Here is a 19,166-nt window from a genome sequence, read left to right on the forward strand (position 1 = left end):
TGAACATGAAAATGAGTTCACTGTACTCCAATGGCCTCCACAGTCACCAGATCTCAATTCAATAGAGCATCTTTGGGATGTGGTGGAACGGGAGATTCGCATCATGGATGTGCAGCCGACAAATCTGCTGCAACTGTGTGATGCCATCATGTCACTATGGACCAAAATCTCTGAGGAAGCTTCCAGCACCTTGTTAAATCTATGCCACCAAGAATTGAGGCAGTTCTGAAGGCAAAAGGGGGTCCAACCCGTTACTAGCATGGTGTACCTAATAAAGTGGCCGGTGAGTGTATATTCCTGTATATAGGGGGCAGTATTATAGCAGTTATATTCCTGTATATAGGAGCAGTATTATAGTAGTTATATTCTTGTATATAGGAGCAGTATTATAGTAGTTATATACTTGTATATAGGGGCAGTATTATAGTAGTTATATTCTTGTATATAGGAGCAGTATTATAGTAGTTATATTCCTGTATATTGGAGCAGTATTATAGTAGTTATATTCCTGTATATAGGAGCAGTATTATAGTAGTTATATTCTTGTATATAGGAGCAGTATTATAGTAGTTATATTCCTGTATATAGGAGCGGTATTATAGTAGTTATATTCCTGTATATAGGGAGCAGTATTATAGTAGTTATATTCTTGTATATAGGAGCAGTATTATAGTAGTTATATTCTTGTATATAGGAGCAGTATTATAGTAGTTATATTCTTGTATATAGGAGCAGTATTATAGTAGTTATATTCTTGTATATAGGAGCAGTATTATAGTAGTTATATTCCTGTATATAGGGAGCAGTATTATAGTACTTCTATTCCAGTATATGGGAGCAGTATTATAGTAGTTATATTCTTGTATAAAGGAATGTGCTGAATGTTCCTGTGTATGGGGAGGATAGGAGAGATAATTGAAGGCTGAATGATTGTTCACCTAACAGTTATTGAAGGTGTATGGCCATCTTTAGGGGCAATCTGATCACAGTGTACAAATATAAGAATGGACGGCACAGGGATCTTTTCTAGTGATCTACTTAGAGTACTATTACACGGAACGATAATCGTCCGAATCTGCCCAATTCGTCCGATTATCGTTCTGTGTAATAAAGACAACGATCAGCCGATCATTGTCATCGGCTGATCGTTGATATAGGTTCTGACCTATAATTGTCGACTGACTATATACATTACCTGTCCAGATTGCAGGGCTCCTCTTCCTCTGTGCTTCTCCCTGGGTCTGCACGCTCCAGCTTCAGAGTGGCCTGTCAGTTGAAAAGCCACTCAGCCAATCACTAGCAGATCGGCGCTCGTTTACATTTATTATCGGGCCCCCATCGGCCCGTCTAATAGTACCCTTACTCTTAGGCAGGTAACCATAATAAGGGGCATTCTCAATGTCTAGAGGAAAGAAGGTTTCCCCAGACGCGGATTCTTTACTGTAAGAGCAGTGAGACAGTAGAACTCTCTTCACACAATGCTTTACTTGAAAAATCTAATATTACAGGTTATGTATAGATTTCTGGAGGTGGGATGTCCATCCAGGGGTTTATGCTGAGCCAGGCTTATAGTCTGGAAAGAATTCTTGCTTTTCTGTCTTATGCTTCTGCCCTTTATGAGGGTATGGCAGGAGCTTTAGGAATAAAATGTAAGCAATTTCGGTAAAATGTCTATATGACAAAAGGAATTTTGGACAAGTTGTATCCTCTACTAACAATAGCCAGAGCTATGGAGTCATCTCTAGAAAAGCCATTTCTGCTTCCTGCCCTCCCAGCTGCCATACAAATGCTCCTGTGTGAACGGTATCCGCCTGTTTACTTGAAGACGAAATCCTTTGATATTTGTGCAGTGACGTCATGAGGTCTTTCCCCAGCAGAGGGCAGTCCCAGCTCAGGACATGGCAGATGTGCATTGGCTCTACGCTGTGTCGGCACATTACGGCTCATATACAGTGTATTACAGGCAGGTATCTTGTTTCCATGGAATCCTTCAGTGATGAGAAATGCAGATCAAACATTGCATCCTCCACAGCAAAACGGCAGATAGTGACTTCATGATCAACTCCATGGCTGCTCCTTTCTCAGTGGATATACAGGCTGAATACATGTCAGGGTAAAGGAACAGAACAGCTCCATAAAGCTTTAGGGTGGTATTACACGGAACAATTATTGTTCAACAAATCGTTAAATCATTTTGGATTTAAACGATAATCGTCTAGTGTAATAGCAGACGATTTAATGACCAACGAGAAATCGTTGGTCGTTTAAATGAATTTGGACCAACTTCATCATTGATCGTTCACAAATTGTTCGCATGTAATAAGACGTCATAGGTCGTTCCCAGTAGTGGCAACGACAGGACAAACGCAATAACAAACATCGTTCTGTGTAATTGGGTGAATGGTTTCATGTCGTTCGCCATAGCGGTCGTTTGAGTTCGTTTATCGTTGATCGTAAAAAATCGCTTTGTGTAATAGGACCCTTAGACTGGACACATCACATTAGATTTTGGGCTCCTATGCACAAACAATGATGGCTGCATTATCCTTTATATTATAAGCATGGCTGGGCACTGTGCATAGACCTTTACATTCTATTTGGTATCATATAAAGTTGTGGCACATGCCATTTCTGTCCTAGAATCATTGCTGAATATTGTTGCTAATATGGTGCCACAGGGAGCTTCATATAGTCAGGGCTTAGACTGGCTGTAAAAATAACCACAGATCACAATCTCTTCGAGGGTACAATGTCCTTTTGCACATGAAATGGCTGAAATATGTTCAGGAATTGGCAAATATAAACTTACATTTTTATAAGTTTTGATTTATTCTTCACCTACAATAGATGGTAATTCCTCAATAATAGGAAGGTGGCGGGAATCTGCTTCTAATCTTGTTCTCAAGAGCGCCCTCCATAGGCTAAGACATGAGCAGCAGCACAGGACTCTTTTGCCTTCAGTCAGCAGTTGGGGGAAAGAATTGGCCCTGACAGTGAGGGAGTGAGGAGAGGTAAGTATGAATTTATTTCTTTTTGGAGGGGGCACTTATGTACACTAGGGGGCTACTCTCTACATCCTAAAGGGCACCTCTCAACCTGTCTGTGAACATTAGAGATGAGCACAACTGGAGCATGCTTGAGTCCGATTGTTCGGCATTTTCGGTGCCACCCTAGGGAGTCTGTGAAAACATGGATACAGCCCAATGCCTATGACTGTATCCATGTTTTTTTGGACTGCCTGGGACTGCATCCAACTTCTTAAGCCATCGGTATTTAAATGCTGATCGATCAGACTCGATTGAGTTGCGCTCATCTCCAATGAACACTTATCTACCCACTGAGCGTACCTGTCTTCCTAAGGGAGAATACTACCTACTTACCTTACCAGGCACTTATCTACTTACTGGAGGGACCCATCTCTCTACTGATGGAATGTAACCACTTACCGGGGGCAGCATTACTATATGTGGGATAAAGGTGAGGCTGGTGCTGGAAAAGTGAAGAAGCTAAGGTGTTTGTCTGACAGATTCTCCAGATGCAAGTAGTGGCTGGAGGAAGTCATCATGACTGTCTACAGGAGGACTAATACTGAGAGGTATGGGGCATTGCTTAAGGGTGCGTTCACACCTACAGGATCTGCAGCAGATTTGATGCTGTGTTCAGTTATTTAAATGAGAAAATCAGCTGCAGATCCTGTAGGTGTGTGAACGCACCATAAAGGTATATTGTCATGGAGCTACATGTATAAAGTGTGTTCTTAAGAGGGGGGGGTAGGAATTTGTGTTATCTGCCCAGGGCATTAAAATACCATGTGCTGACCCTGACCCCTGACTATTGGAATGATACACACCCCAAACCATAAAGAAGCCCCGCCATGCTTGACCATGGGTTTAAGGCAGTCAACATAGTAGGATTCATCCAGGTCTAGACATGACCAAAAGGGGGGAAAACTTTTCTCATCTCCGGTGTTCATCTTTTGTTGTCTTTGTACTGTTAAACAAGCTGATGCTTTGGGGGTCATGCTGGTCTGACATATCACACCCCTAGAACAGCAAAAAATAATAAAGTTTATAAAAGATATAAGTTCTACTGCAACGTGTTAAAATAGGAGGATTCTAGTTTTTATCCGACCTCTGTATATCTGCTGGTCGGCGTAGTTCATTTTTTAAATCGCTGCCCGGTTACCACCATCTGTGCTGGTTTTGTGACCTGCAACTAGGGCCTCTCTATGCACTGGAGGTGGGCCCGGCACCCCTAGTGCTCCTATATCCCCTTTCCTGGGTGACGCAGCCACACATTCTGAGGGAGGCAGGCACCAAGGGAAGGAGATATTGGTACAATGGGAGTGTCGGACCCGTCTCCAGTGCATAGAGCGGCTTGACTTGCATGTCACAAAACTGCAGCATGAGGGGATTTAGGCAGCGATTTGAAAGGGGACCGAGCCAACCAGGTGATTTTAGGTAGCGAAGTGGTACCTTTGTTTTAATGATGCGTAATGCTTGCTCTTCTGTACAACCTACTACCCAGGGTTTTGTATAAGGTCTTATGTATAGCAATAGTCTAGATAAGGGGGGGGTCAAAAAGTCACCTTACTGAGGCATGACAAGATGTGAAAGCCATACAGTGTTGGTAGATCCTGAGGACCATGTATGGCCACCACATCTTACTGTTTCTTTTATGAGCTTTGAGGCACCCGTTCAGTCTAAAGCCTTCCTGTCTGTATACTTGATCTTTTTAACCCAAATGTTATTTTTTAACATACAATTGTGCTCATAAGTTTACATACCCCAGCAGAATTATTGCTTTCTTTCCTTTTTTTTTTTTTTTTTTTTTAGAGAGAATATGAATGATAACACAAAAACTTTTTCTCCTCATAATAGTGGTTGGGTGAAGCCATTTACTGTCACACTACTGTGTTTTTTCTTTATTAATCATAATGAAAACCAAAAACATCCAAATTAACCTGATCAAAAGTTAACATACCCCAGTTCTTAATCCTGTGTATTGCCCCCTTTAACATCAAAGACAGCTTGAAGTCTTTTGTGGTAGATGTGGATGAGGCTCTTTATTTTCTCAGGTAGTAAAGCTGCCCAAAAAGCCTCCAGTTCCTGAAAATTCCTGAGCTGTTTTGCATGAACTGTGCACTTGAGATCTCCCTAGAGTGGCTTAATGATACTGAGGTCAGGAGACACAGATGGTCACTCCAGAACCTTCACTTTGTTCTGCTGTAGCCAATGACAAGTCGACTTTTCCTTGTGTTTTAGATCATTGTCATGTTGGAAAGTCCAAGTAGTGTACATCCCATAAGTAGCTTTCTGGGCTGATAAGTGCAAACTTGCCTCTAGTATTTGCTGATAATGTGCTGCATTCATCTATCCTTCCAGTTTGACCAAGTTTCCTGAGCCTTTGTAGCTCACACATCCCCAAAACAGCGATTCCCCCTCCGTGCTTTACAGTAGGAATGGTGTTCCTTTCATCATAGGCCTTGTTGACACTTCTCCAAATGTAACTATTATAGTTGTGGTCAAAAGGTTCGATTTTGGTCTCTAAATGACATATTTTCCAGAGGTTTTGAGGCTTGTGTCTGTGCTGTTAGGTTGTACTGTTCCATTTCTTAATCACAGTTTAAACACTGCTGACTGGCATTATGAATTCTTTAGATATCAGAACAAAGTTAAGGTTCTGGAGTGGCCATCTCAGTTTCTTGACTCCAATATCATTGAGATCTCCAGCATGCAGTTCATGCAGACAGCCATGGAATTTACAGGAACTTGAGGCTTTTTGCCTGGAAGAATGGACAGCTTTACCATCTGAGAAGATAAAGAGCCTCATCCACAACTACCACAAAAGACTTTAAGTTGTTATTGATGTTAGAGTGGGCAATACATGGTATAAAGAACTGGGGATGTGATCTTTTGATCAGGGTCATTTGGATGTCTTTGGTTGTCATTATGATTCTCAGACAGTAGTCTGAGAATAAATGGCTTCACCCGACTACTAACCATTCGTGAAAAAAAAAAAGAAAGTAAAAATTCTGCCGGGGTATTTAAACTTTAGGACATAACTGTATATTCCACGAAATCTTATTTACTACACCCAGTTTCTTTTGATATCTCTTCTTCCTGCAAAACTCAGTCTCATCTGTCCTCCCTAACTCCATCATCTCACAATCAGCAACCCACTTCTATGTCGCTTCTTCTCCCCTATCACATGTCCCCCATTTCCCACCAGATCATCTTCTCCCCATGACATGTCCCCCATTTCCCACCAGATCATCTTTTCCCCCTCACATCTCTCCCCCCATTTCTCATCACACCATTTTCTCTCTGTCACATCTGTCCCCCATTTCCCATCAGATCATCTTCTCCCAATGACATGTCCCCCATTTCCCACTAGATCATCTTTTCCCCATCACATCTGTCCCTCATTTCCCATTACACCATCTTTCTCCCCATCACATCTGTCCCCCATTTTCCATCACACCTGTCCCCCATTTCCCATCCGATCCTCTTCTCCCCATCACATCTGTCCCCCATGTCCTATCCGATCATCTTCTCCCCATCACATCTGTCCCCCAATTCCCATCCGATCATCTTCTGCCCATCACATCTGTCCCCCATTTCCCATCACATCTGTCCTCCAATTCCCATTCGATCATCTTTCTCCCTCATCACATCTGTCCTCCATTTCCCATCCCATCCTCTCCCCATCACATCTGTCCCCCATTTCCCATCACACAATCTTTCTCCCCATCACATCTGTACCCCATTTCCCATCACACAATTTTTGTCCCCATGACATGTATCCCCCATTTCCCATCACACCATCTTTCTCCCTCATTACATCTGTCCCCCATTTCCCATTCGATCATCTTTCTCCCCATCACATCTGTCCCCCATTTCCCATTCGATCATCTTTCTCCCCATCACATCTGTCCACCATTTCCCATCACACCATCTTTCTCCCCCATCAAATCTGTCCCCCATTTCACATCCGATCATCTTCTCCCAATTACATCTGTCCCTCACTTCCCATCTGATCAACTTCTCCCCATCACATCTGTCCCCCATTTCCCATCCCATCATCTTCTACCATTACATCTGTCCCCCATTTCCCATCACACCATCTTTGTCCCTCATCACATCTGTCCTACATTTCCCGTCCTATCATCTTCTCCCAATTACATCAGTCCCTCATTTCCCATCTGATCAACTTCTCCCCATCACATCTGTCCCCCATTTCCCATCCGATCATCTTCTACCCATTACATCTGTCCCCCATTTCTTATCTGATCATCTTCTACCTATTACATCTGTCCCGAATTTCCCATCACACCATCTTTGTCCCTCATCACATCTGTCCCCCATTTCCCATCTGATCATCTTCTCCCCATCACATCTTTCCCCCATTTCCTGTCCTATCATCTTCTCCCCATTACATCTGCCCCCCCATTTCACATCCGATGATCTTCTCCCTATCACATCTGTCCCCCATTTCCGATTCAATCATCTTCTCCCTATTACATCTGTCCCCCATTTCCCATTTCTCTCTCTCATCCCATCCATTGGTTTTCCCATGTTGACACCTAATTGCCGCCATCTTCCAGCTCTTTCTGAGCACCCCAGTATCCTCCTGCCTCCTTTAGCGGCAGCTCTATATCTGTTACTACAATCCCCAACATGTTGCAGCCTCCCTTGTCCCTTCTCTATCCTTCCTTCACACAGCAGCACGTCCCTTCCTCTGCCAACACCCCCTTATCCCTCAGTGAAGATCTCCTGTCTTGATGTTATTTTCCTTCATCCCCCCCACCCCCCGGCTGTGATATTTCTCTGACATCCACCCTGTCACTGTTCTCGTATCTGAATGGCGCATCTCTGCTCGATTCAGGGTGTTTTCTCTGCTCAGGGAAGCCTAGATCTAAGCTTCATTGAGCAGAATCTCCTCGCTCTGTATGGTGGGGGTTAACACTGAATGTGTCCTATGGGACATCCTGCGGTCATGAATAATTCATGGGCCCAGACGTGCCTACATTATGGATGGAGAGTGAGAGATGGAGGTGTAGTGACAAACAAGTGTGAAGGGGCCGCGGTGCCACTACCCACCCACCCAGTCCTGGGTCAGATGCTGTGGATGGAGCTATGGAGGCGAAACCACCTGGACACATAGAAACGCTGAACCCGGGAAAAAACACTGAACCCCAGACTATAAGTCCAATAATTCTAAAGAGAGTCACACACAAAGAATAAATAACCAGATCATGGAGACTACTGTAATACATAGACACTGCTTGTTTCACATTATGGTGCAGACTAGAGCAGTAGTGCTGAACAGGAGCCCATCCATGCAGAGCCAGGGAAGTTGTATTTTGCAATAGACGGCGATATTCTTGGTTAGCCGGTGCACTGACACGCTGAACGTTCTCAAGAGAAACTGTTAAAGGGATTTCCACCCCCAGATATGTATAATTTATCAGCCTGTTTCATGCTACAAGTATTTTCTTTCCATCTTTCTCCTGCTCTTGCTTAACAGAGTGTATACCCCAAGGAAGAAGTGTTAAGTCCGTTGTCCCCGGACACAGATAGAAGTGTAAGAAGCAGAACAGTAATGGGATAGAAGTGTCCTGTATTATCACTAATACTACTGCCATATACTGCAGGATTATTACTCCTGGAATTACATCCATAGGATTATTACTCCTGACATTACATTCATACAGCTACGTCTGATACCACCGCCATACACTCCAGGATTATTACTCCTGCCATTACATCCAGACAGCTTCTTCTTATACCATCACCATTTTCTCCAGGAATATTACCTCTGATATCCTTGTAGAAATCCAATAAGGCTGCAGGCTGCAAGATGGGAAATATAGAAACAGAGATAGTGGTAGCTTGGTACCTTATTGTAGACAACTAGACTCCATTTCCTAGGATGATAGGCATTGTCAGCATTCCTCTTCACGCAGAGAGCAGCCACCAAATTCCCATGAACCTCCACCTAGGTGCCTTTAATATACTAGCAGACATTGAGGTACTAAAGGCCAAGCAGATATTGGCAGAAGACTTCATTCATAGACTGTCTTGAAAGGTGATTTACTGGAGGACTTGGAGACATGGTTGTTGGCAAATTGCTGAAGATAAGAGGTAACTGCCTGAAGAGGACAAATTCCTGGATGTCCCGAGTACGATCAGGTCACCAAGAAAAGTGAGAAAGGAATCCCCAACTCTGGAATGACCAGGCAAGTGGGATCATTGTGCGCAGAATAATTGCAGGGTGATCACTAAAGATTTTGACATCATTTCTTCAGAGGGATCTTCATCAGCAGTAACTCACGATCCCCACTGGAGAAGTTCTTCTTGGCCGGAGCGAACCTCTCAGAGAAGAACCCATGGAAAGCACTTGTTCCTTTAAGACTGCTCGGAGACTATCGCACACAAACTAATCGATGAATTTCAGACCTGGATGATAGAATTTGGAGCAGGAAAGAAGCAGGAATTGAGCAATTGTTAGGACATGTACCACAGAATTAGGATGATCTTAGGTGTTTGCTCCTTTGTCAGTGAGCGCAGAGAAGGGGGCAACAAACTATAGCTGAAGAAGGGTAATTGTGGTTACTCGCATTTACACTTCACCAGAGGACGGGGTCGATGGGTCTTTAGATACTTGGAATAGATCAAGATATTATGATATTTGTTCCTGAATTGTAAGGGCACACATCACCAGACACCGATAGTAATCATCACAGGTATTCCAGGTTTCCAATAGTTCCCCTCTTGAATCTGGTGAAGTAACAGGACCCATTTGGGTGCTTCAGCCGTTCTTTGCTCTCCTTAGTGATCACAAGAGTCAATGCCCTGTCTTAGTGATCCATCTTATTTAAGATGGGTTCACATCTGTATTAGGGGTTCCAAAATCTAGGACAAAATAATGCAGCATGCTGATCCGTTGCTTGCAGGCCACCAATGGCACCTGAGAGGCCCCATTGAAGTCAATAGTATCTGTCAGGCAATGATGGTGTCCAGCAGGCAGTGAATTTGCCAGCATCGTTTTCCACTGTTCTGCTCCAATTAAAAGATCAGAATATGGTAAAGAAAAATGCTGCTTAGAACCTGGTCTTACAAAAAGAATACGACCCCTGTAGGAGATGATTTCTGGATGAATCCTCCTTATTGTAGACTGGCATCATTCTGGTTTAGAAGGAATGCAGTGTCACAATCATAGGAAAGGTTTTTTTCTTACAGAAGACATCCAAGCAGTCTGAAATTGTAGTGTTAGGCGAGCCAGAGAAGTAAGTGATCTCAGTGGAAGTTGGCACACTAGATGAAGTTCACACCAGGTCTTGATGATAGAGTGGGAAGCAGAGGAGACCCCAGCAGGTAACCTGAGGAAAGGACAAGTCAATGAACCTAGAATATTGACTAAGCAAGGTTAGCCCTAAAGACTGGACCACTTAAATGCTAAAGGACTCTGACCTAAAGAAAGCCTGGAGCCATAGGGTGACTGGCCCGTCCTCATGAGATAGGGATGAAGCGGCACAGGAAAAGTCAATGAAGTTCTTGTGAGTCCACAAAAGACGGACATGAAGCTCATGAAGACAAGAAGCAACCAGGCAATAAACCTCCATGGACTGGGTCAGTTGTAGCCTTGTGCCTCTTTGCATTGCAGCATTTTATGTTTCATGTACTGTAGCGGTATGAGACCTGATTTTTTGCAAGTACATTAGCCGTTGTACTAATAATATAATTAGAAGCATGCGCAGAGAAACATCTCTACAAGTCGCTTCTCCTAGAGATGATTCTGTCTGTATGCTTTTAACAACATGGAATAAAAGATGGTGAATGGGCCTTAGCAAAAGCCAGAACCTGGAACAGGAACAGGAGGATCAGGCCGGATCTGAGAGTAGCAGCATCTGCCTGCGGTGCGGGAGAAGGGTGAAGTGAGTAACACATTATCACTCCTCTATAATGTGTATGTGCTTCGTTCTCTAGGGCATAAACCAGGAATGGTCCATTTCAGAAAGTATTTTCTATGATCTACCAGGATCATTACTCTAAAATACTTTTGTATCTTACTCTAAGATTTTTTAATAATTATTATTTCCTACAACTCTCCAAATACTGGAAGTAAGTTACTCTCAGCTATTCCAGAACATGAATAGTGTTATTGTATGACGGTGCCCTATTGCTGTCACTTTGAATTATATATTTAAGTAACTTACAATAAGACAATTTACTTCACTAGACATCGTCGCCCACCAACCCTAATGGGTATCAGCCCTCCCAAGACTTTGATCCTTACAATTTCCCCCCCCCCCCAAAAGATTTAATGAAAACGTGCATTATAGGATGACTGTAGAAAACTACAACAAAACCAACAATTGAATTCAATTAAAGATTCAATATGCGAAGACACGGCTCTGGCCACAGACGTTAACATGTGGCACAACTCTTCGGTTTTGTCACAGTCACTGAAGTGATTTGTATTGTGGGTGATTATTGGTGTTATTCTGGACACAGAGGGTACAATGAGTTCTCAAAACAACACAAAGACCTTTCATAGTTTTCGTGTATTCCAATATGACTAAGTTGGTTCTTGGCATCCGGATGGGTCTGGGGTGAGTACTCTGGATTGTTTACTGGTGGGGTCTGAGGTGAGTACTTTGGATTGGTTACTGGTGGGGTCTGAGGTTAGTACTTTGGATTGGTTACTGGTGGGGTCTGAGGTTAGTACTTTGGATTGGTTACTGGTGGGGTCTGAGGTTAGTACTTTGGATTGGTTACTGGTGGGGTCTGAGGTTAGTACTTTGGATTGGTTACTGGTGGGGTCTGAGGTTAGTACTTTGGATTGGTTACTGGTGGGGTCTGAGGTGAGTACTTTGGAATGGTTACTGGTGGGGTCTGACGTTAGTACTTTGGATTGGTTACTGGTGGGGTCTGAGGTAAGTACTCTGGATTGGTTACTGGTGGGTGCTGAGGTTAGTACTTTGGATTGGTTACTGGTGGGTGCTGAGGTTAGTACTTTGGATTGGTTACTGGTGGGATCTGAGGTGAGTACTCTGGATTGGTTACTGGTGGAGTCTGAGGTGAGTACTCTGGATTGGTTACTTTGGAGGAGACTCTGGTTAAGTTAGTTGTCTACCTTAGTGGGGAGAGCTAATTTGCATTCTTATTTTTCCCATGGAGCATTGCCTGACAGTAGGGTCTCCTCAATAAGAATCAATAGCTCTCGAATGACATAATAAGCTTATGGTTAGAAAACCACTTGATTTCCGAACATCATCTCTGCAGGACGTCAATGCAGCATTGTAAAGTCCATGATAAGGGTGTGATCAGTGTCAGGGGATGTGTGACAGACACCATGGCTTGTCCTGGAGCGTAGGAGGTGCCGGGTGACCATTCGGTGCAGCCATTCGGCACCAGGACAGGGACAGCAGAGGGTGCTTGTTAGGGTTAGCATTAGGGAGGTGCTGAGTTAGAGCCTGAGCATCCTTACAGCTGCTACAAGACAGCGAGATGGAGTGAAAGTGGGAGGGAGGCAGAAAGAGGGGGAAAGGAGCGAAAGTGGGAGGGGGAGAGAGAGACACAGACACAGTATCCTCACTACCAGACACACGCTGCTTGCTTTGTGTCGGGGGGTGGGTGGGTGACGGACCCCTCTAGGGTTGACCTGTGAGGTTTAGTGTCCTGTGTCCCCCCCATTTCCTAAATTCACCCCAGGAGACTGCTGGAGAGAGGACAGAAGGAGAGAGAGGAGGTGAGTTGCTCACAAATAGGTGTGTCGGGAGGGGCTGTGTGCAGCACCATCGCTGGGCATTTTTACGCATGTAACTAGCGTGCATGTGGTCATATGTATAATGTGTTTGGGGGAGGACGGGTGCAGGGTGCTGGCGGGGGGCAGGTGTGAGGGGATCGGGATTTTACACGCTATGCGTTTTTTTTGGGTGCAGGGTGCGATAGGATGATGTATCATTATATACTGGCACTGCTGTTAGTATAGGGAAGCCAGGGGGGAGGAGAAGGGATGGCTATGGAGTGATATGCTTACTATACAAGATTCCAAACACATGCTGCGTAGGCATGGATGAGCACACATGTACACAGCACGCCAAGGAGGCAAGTAAGAGCGCACCTGGCACATGATGGTGTGTGTGTACCACAGGGCAGCCGCCGACACACACACAGTTAACATCTCATTCATCGCTTGTCCAGGTGAAGAGCTGACTCTGCTCTGCATCTTCATCCTCATCGTCCCCCTCCCCCCTCCCCTGCATCTCATCTACATTCACATCTAATAGGTCCAGAAGCTGCAGAGAGGAGACAGTGCGGGCTCCCCATGTGTTGGTGCACAGCGGCTCCCTGCTGTATACTGTACAATATCAGGGTGGTGGTTTATGTATATAGTACTGGGGGGGGCTCAGGTGGGTGCAGTGGCAGGTGAAGCTTTTATATTGTAAATTGTTTCTAGTGAAGGAGACAGCCCAATAGCTGTGAGTATAAATAGTAGATATACAGAGACGGGGCGCAAGGAGGGGGAACAGGGACAGGTGGAGTTACAGGTGAATTACTACAGAGGAGAAGTCACAGCGCTGTGATATCCCAGGGCTTATACAGGGTATATATGAGACGTAATATGTGTAATAGGAGGAGATATGGGGAGATGGTATGTGGTGTAATAGGAGGAGGTATAGGGAGATGGTATATGGTGTAATAGGAGGAGGTATAGGGAGATGGTATATGGTGTAATAGGAGGAGATATAGGGAGATGGTATATGGTGTAATAGGAGGAGATATAGGGAGATGGTATATGGTGTAATAGGAGGAGATATAGGGAGATGGTATATGGTGTAATAGGAGGAGATATAGGGAGATGGTATATGGTGTAATAGGAGGAGATATAGGGAGATGGTATATGGTGTAATAGGAGGAGATATAGGGAGATGGTTTATGGTGTAATAGGAGGAGATATAGGGAGATGGTATATGGTGTAATAGGAGGAGATATAGGGAGATGGTTTATGGTGTAATAGGAGGAGATATAGATGGTATATGGTGTAATAAGAGGGATATAGGGAGATGGTTTATGGTGTAATAGGAGGGATATAGGGAGATGGTATATGGCGTAATAGGAGGAGATATAGATGGTATATGGCGTAATAGGAGGAGATATAGATGGTATATGGTGTAATAGGAGGAGATATAGATGGTATATGGTGTAATAGAAGGAGATATAGGGAGATGGTATATGGTGTAATAGGAGGAGATATAGGGAGATGGTTTATGGTGTAATAGGAGGAGATATAGATGGTATATGGTGTAATAGGAGGAGATATAGATGGTATATGGTGTAATAGAAGGAGATATAGGGAGATGGTATATGGTGTAATAGGAGGGATATGGGGAGATGGTATATGGTGTAATAGGAGGGATATAGATGGTATATGGTGTAATAGGAGGAGATATAAGGAGATGGTATATGGTGTAATAGGAGGAGATATAGGGAGATGGTATATGGTGTAATAGGAGGAGATATAGGGAGATGGTATATGGTGTAATAGGAGGGATATAGATGGTATATGGTGTAATAGGAGGAGATGTAGGGAGATGGTATATGGTGTAATAGGAGGAGATATAGGGAGATGGTATATGGTGTAATAGGAGGAGATATAGATGGTATATGGTTAATAGGAGGAGATATAGGGAGATGGTATATGGTGTAATAGGAGGAGATATAGATGGTATATGGTTAATAGGAGGAGATATAGGGAGATGGTATATGGTGTAATAGGAGGGATATGGGGAGATGGTATATGGTGTAATAGGAGGGATATGGGGAGATGGTATATGGTGTAATAGGAGGAGATATAGGGAGATTGTATATGGTGTAATAGGAGGAGATATAGATGGTATATGGTGTAATAGGAGGAGATATAGGGAGATGGTATATAGTGTAATAGGAGGAGATATAGATGGTATATGGTGTAATAGGAGGAGATATAGATGGTATATGGTGTAATAGGAGGAGATATAGGGAGATGGTATATAGTGTAATAGGAGGAGATATAGATGGTATATGGTGTAATAGGAGGGATATAAGGAAATGGTATATGGTGTAATAGGAGGGATATAGGGAGATGGTATATGGTGTAATAGGAGGAGATATAGATGGTATATGGTGTAATAGGAGGATATAGGGAGATGGTATATGGTGTAATAGGAGGGATATAGATGGTATATGGTGTAATAGGAGGAGATATAGGGAGATGGTATATGGTGTAATAGGAGGAGATATAGGGAGATGGTATATGGTGTAATAGGAGGAGATATAGGGAGATGGTATATGGTGTAATAGGAGGAGATATAGATGGTATATGGTGTAATAGGAGGAGATATAGGGAGATAGTATATGGTGTAATAGGAGGAGATATATATGGTATATGGTGTAATAGGAGGGATATAGGTAGATGGTATATAGTGTAATAGGAGGAGATATAAGGAGATGGTATATGGTGTAATAGGAGGAGATATAGGGAGATAGTATATGGTGTAATAGGAGGAGATATAGGGAGATAGTATATGGTGTAATAGGAGGAGATATAGGGAGATGGTATATGGTGTAATAGGAGGGATATAGGTAGATGGTATATAGTGTAATAGGAGGAGATATAAGGAGATGGTATATGGTGTAATAGGAGGAGATATAGGGAGATAGTATATGGTGTAATAGGAGGAGATATAGGGAGATGGTATATGGTGTAATAGGAGGAGATATAGGGAGATGGTATATGGTGTAATAGGAGGAGATATAGATGGTATATGGTGTAATAGGAGGAGATATAGGGAGATAGTATATGGTGTAATAGGAGGAGATATAGATGGTATATAGTGTAATAGGAGGGATATAGGTAGATGGTATATAGTGTAATAGGAGGAGATATAAGGAGATGGTATATGGTGTAATAGGAGGAGATATAGGGAGATGGTATATGGTGTAATAGGAGGAGATATAGGGAGATGGTATATGGTGTAATAGGAGGAGATATAGGGAGATAGTATATGGTGTAATAGGAGGAGATATAGGGAGATGGTATATGGTGTAATAGGAGGGATATAGGTAGATGGTATATAGTGTAATAGGAGGAGATATAAGGAGATGGTATATGGTGTAATAGGAGGAGATATAGGGAGATAGTATATGGTGTAATAGGAGGAGATATAGGGAGATGGTATATGGTGTAATAGGAGGGATATAGGTAGATGGTATATAGTGTAATAGGAGGAGATATAAGGAGATGGTATATGGTGTAATAGGAGGAGATATAGGGAGATAGTATATGGTGTAATAGGAGGAGATATAGGGAGATGGTATATGGTGTAATAGGAGGGATATAGGTAGATGGTATATAGTGTAATAGGAGGAGATATAGGGAGATGGTATATGGTGTAATTGAGAAGTGGGAGGAGTTATAGTTAGATGTTATAAAGTAAGTATTTATGACTTAAAGGTAAATTCCCATCTCAGCTAATATACTTGTAGTTCTCGTCAAGTTAAATACTTTTGCAAATACAATCATTTAGCAAACTTGTCTCCTCCTGATAGGCTGCTCTTTCCCTCTAATTGTTCACTGTAGCTCGTTGCCTAGGTTACCAACCACCCTACTACTCTAAAAGCACTGGCCTGGCTATGGTACATACAGCTATAATGTAGATAGTATAATATTTAGTGTATATACTGTATGATATATACCAAATCTATATATATATATATATATATATATATATATATATATATATATATATATATATATACATATATATATATATATATATATATATATATATATATATATATATATATACCAGCCAGGCCACTGCTTTTAGAGCAGAGTGGTGGTCGGTAAATTAGACAATGAGCTGTCAACAATAAGAGGGAAGGAGCAGCGTATCAGGAGGAGACAAGTTTTCTAAGTAAATGTATTTGCAAAAGTATTCAACTTGTTGAGTCCTACAGGTATAACTATATTAGCTTAGATGGGAATACAGCTCTAACAGGAGGAGTTACAGAAAAGTGGGGGGAGTTATAGAGAAGTGGGAGGGGTTATAGAGAAATAGGTGTTATAGAGAAATGGGAGGAGTTATAGAGAAGTGGGAGGAGTTATAATATAAGTGGGAGAAGTTATATGGAGATGGCACAAAAACTAAGAAAAGGAAAACGTGGTGTGAACAGGGGAAAAACAAGCTAGTTTGCCTTGACAAATTTTACACAAGGAAATAAGTAGGGATGGTCCTAACCTGCTGAGGTTCGGCTTCGTACGAACCCGAACTCTCGGCAATGATTCCCGCTGTCTTACACCTCCGTGGAGAGGGTGGATACAGTGGGAGGACCGCCTGGAAAACTGGGATACAGCCATAGCCATACGAACCCGAACCTCGGCAGGTTCGGACCATCCTTAGAAATAAGCATTGCACAAAATCCATTATTAGCCAAAAAATTGGGCAAACATGTAGGTACATGTCCCCCATCCAATGCATTACATAGCATATATAGCGTAGTAGGAGGAGTTATAAAAATAAGTGGGAGGAGTTACAAGAAGAAAAAGGTTGAGTGTTATATATTGTAACAGGAGGGGTAATGGGAAGATGTTACATGGTGTCATAATAAACAGTAGTGGGAGGAGTTATAGGAAGGACTTATATAGTATAATGGGAGGAGTTATAGGAGGATGTTATATAGTGTAATAGGAGGGGCTATAGAGAGTAAGAGGAGCTGTATGGAGAGAAGTAATGGGAGGAGTTATATAGAATAGTAGGAGGAGTTACAAGGAGTAAGAGGAGCTGTATGGAGAGATGTAATAGGAGGAGTTATGTAGAATAGTAGGAGGAGTTACAAGGAGTAAGAGGAGCTGTATAGAGAGATGTAATGGGAGGAGTTATATAGAATAGTAGGAGTTACAAGGAGTAAGAGGAGCTGTATGGAGAGATGTAATAGGAGGAGTTATGTAGAATAATAGTAGGGGTTACAGGGAGTAAGAGGATTTGTATGGAGAGGTGTAATAGGAGGAGTTATATAGAATAGTAGGACGAGATATAGAGAGTAAGAGGAGCTGTATGGAGAGGTGTAATGGAAGGAGTTATATAGAATAGTAGGAGGAGTTACAAGGAGTAAGAGGAGCTGTATGGAGATGTAATAGGAGGAGTTATATAGAATAATAGGAGGAGTTACAGGGAGTAAGAGGATTTGTATGGAGAGGTGTAATAGGAGGAGTTATATAGAATAGTAGGACGAGATATAGAGAGTAAGAGGAGCTGTATGGACAGATGTAATAGGAGGAGTTATATAGAATAGTAGGAAGAGATATAGAGAGTAAGAGGAGCTGTATGGAGAGGTGTAATGGGAGCAGTTATATAGAATAGTAGGAGGAGTTACAATGAGTGAGAGGAGCTGTATGGAGAGGTGTAATGGGAGGAGTTATATAGAATAGTAGGAGGAGTTACAGGGAGTAAGAGGAGCTGTATGGAGAGGTGTAATGGGAGAAGTTATATAGAACAGTAGGAGGGGTTACACACAGTAATAGCAGTTGTACTGAGAACGTCTGTGGTAAAATAAAATGGAGCAACAGGGGAATGGGATGAATGGTGAGTTGTAAGGAAAGCTAGAAAGTTTATAAGAGGAGCTTAAAGGAGTAACATCATAAATAATAGCAAAAGAGTTGTATGGAGAAGTGATGTGGTGTAATATGAGGGGATATACAGGGCAGGTGGGACTTATATGGAGCAATAGGGAGATTTATAGTAACTATAAAGAATAGTGGGAGGGGCTGTATGAAGTGGTTCTATAGATGTATTGGAGTTATAATGAATAGTGAGAGGGGCTGTAGAAAGTGCTACTATAGATTTATAGGAAATATAAAGAATAGTGGGAGGAGCTATATGAAGTGCTTCTATACATTTATTGGAGTTATAAACAATAGTGGGAGGAGCTATATGAAGTGCTTCTATAGGTTTATAGGAAATATAAAGAATAGTGCGAGGAGCTATATGAAGTGCTTCTATAGGTTTACAGGAGTTATATAAAAAATGGAGGAGTGGATACAATGAATGGTAAAGGGGTTAAAAATAATAGTGGAAGAAGTTATTAAAAATAGTAGCGGTTATAAAGAATAGAGGC

The sequence above is a fragment of the Dendropsophus ebraccatus genome, chromosome 9 (genome assembly GCF_027789765.1).
Source record: "Dendropsophus ebraccatus isolate aDenEbr1 chromosome 9, aDenEbr1.pat, whole genome shotgun sequence".
Classification (NCBI taxonomy): domain Eukaryota; kingdom Metazoa; phylum Chordata; class Amphibia; order Anura; family Hylidae; genus Dendropsophus; species Dendropsophus ebraccatus.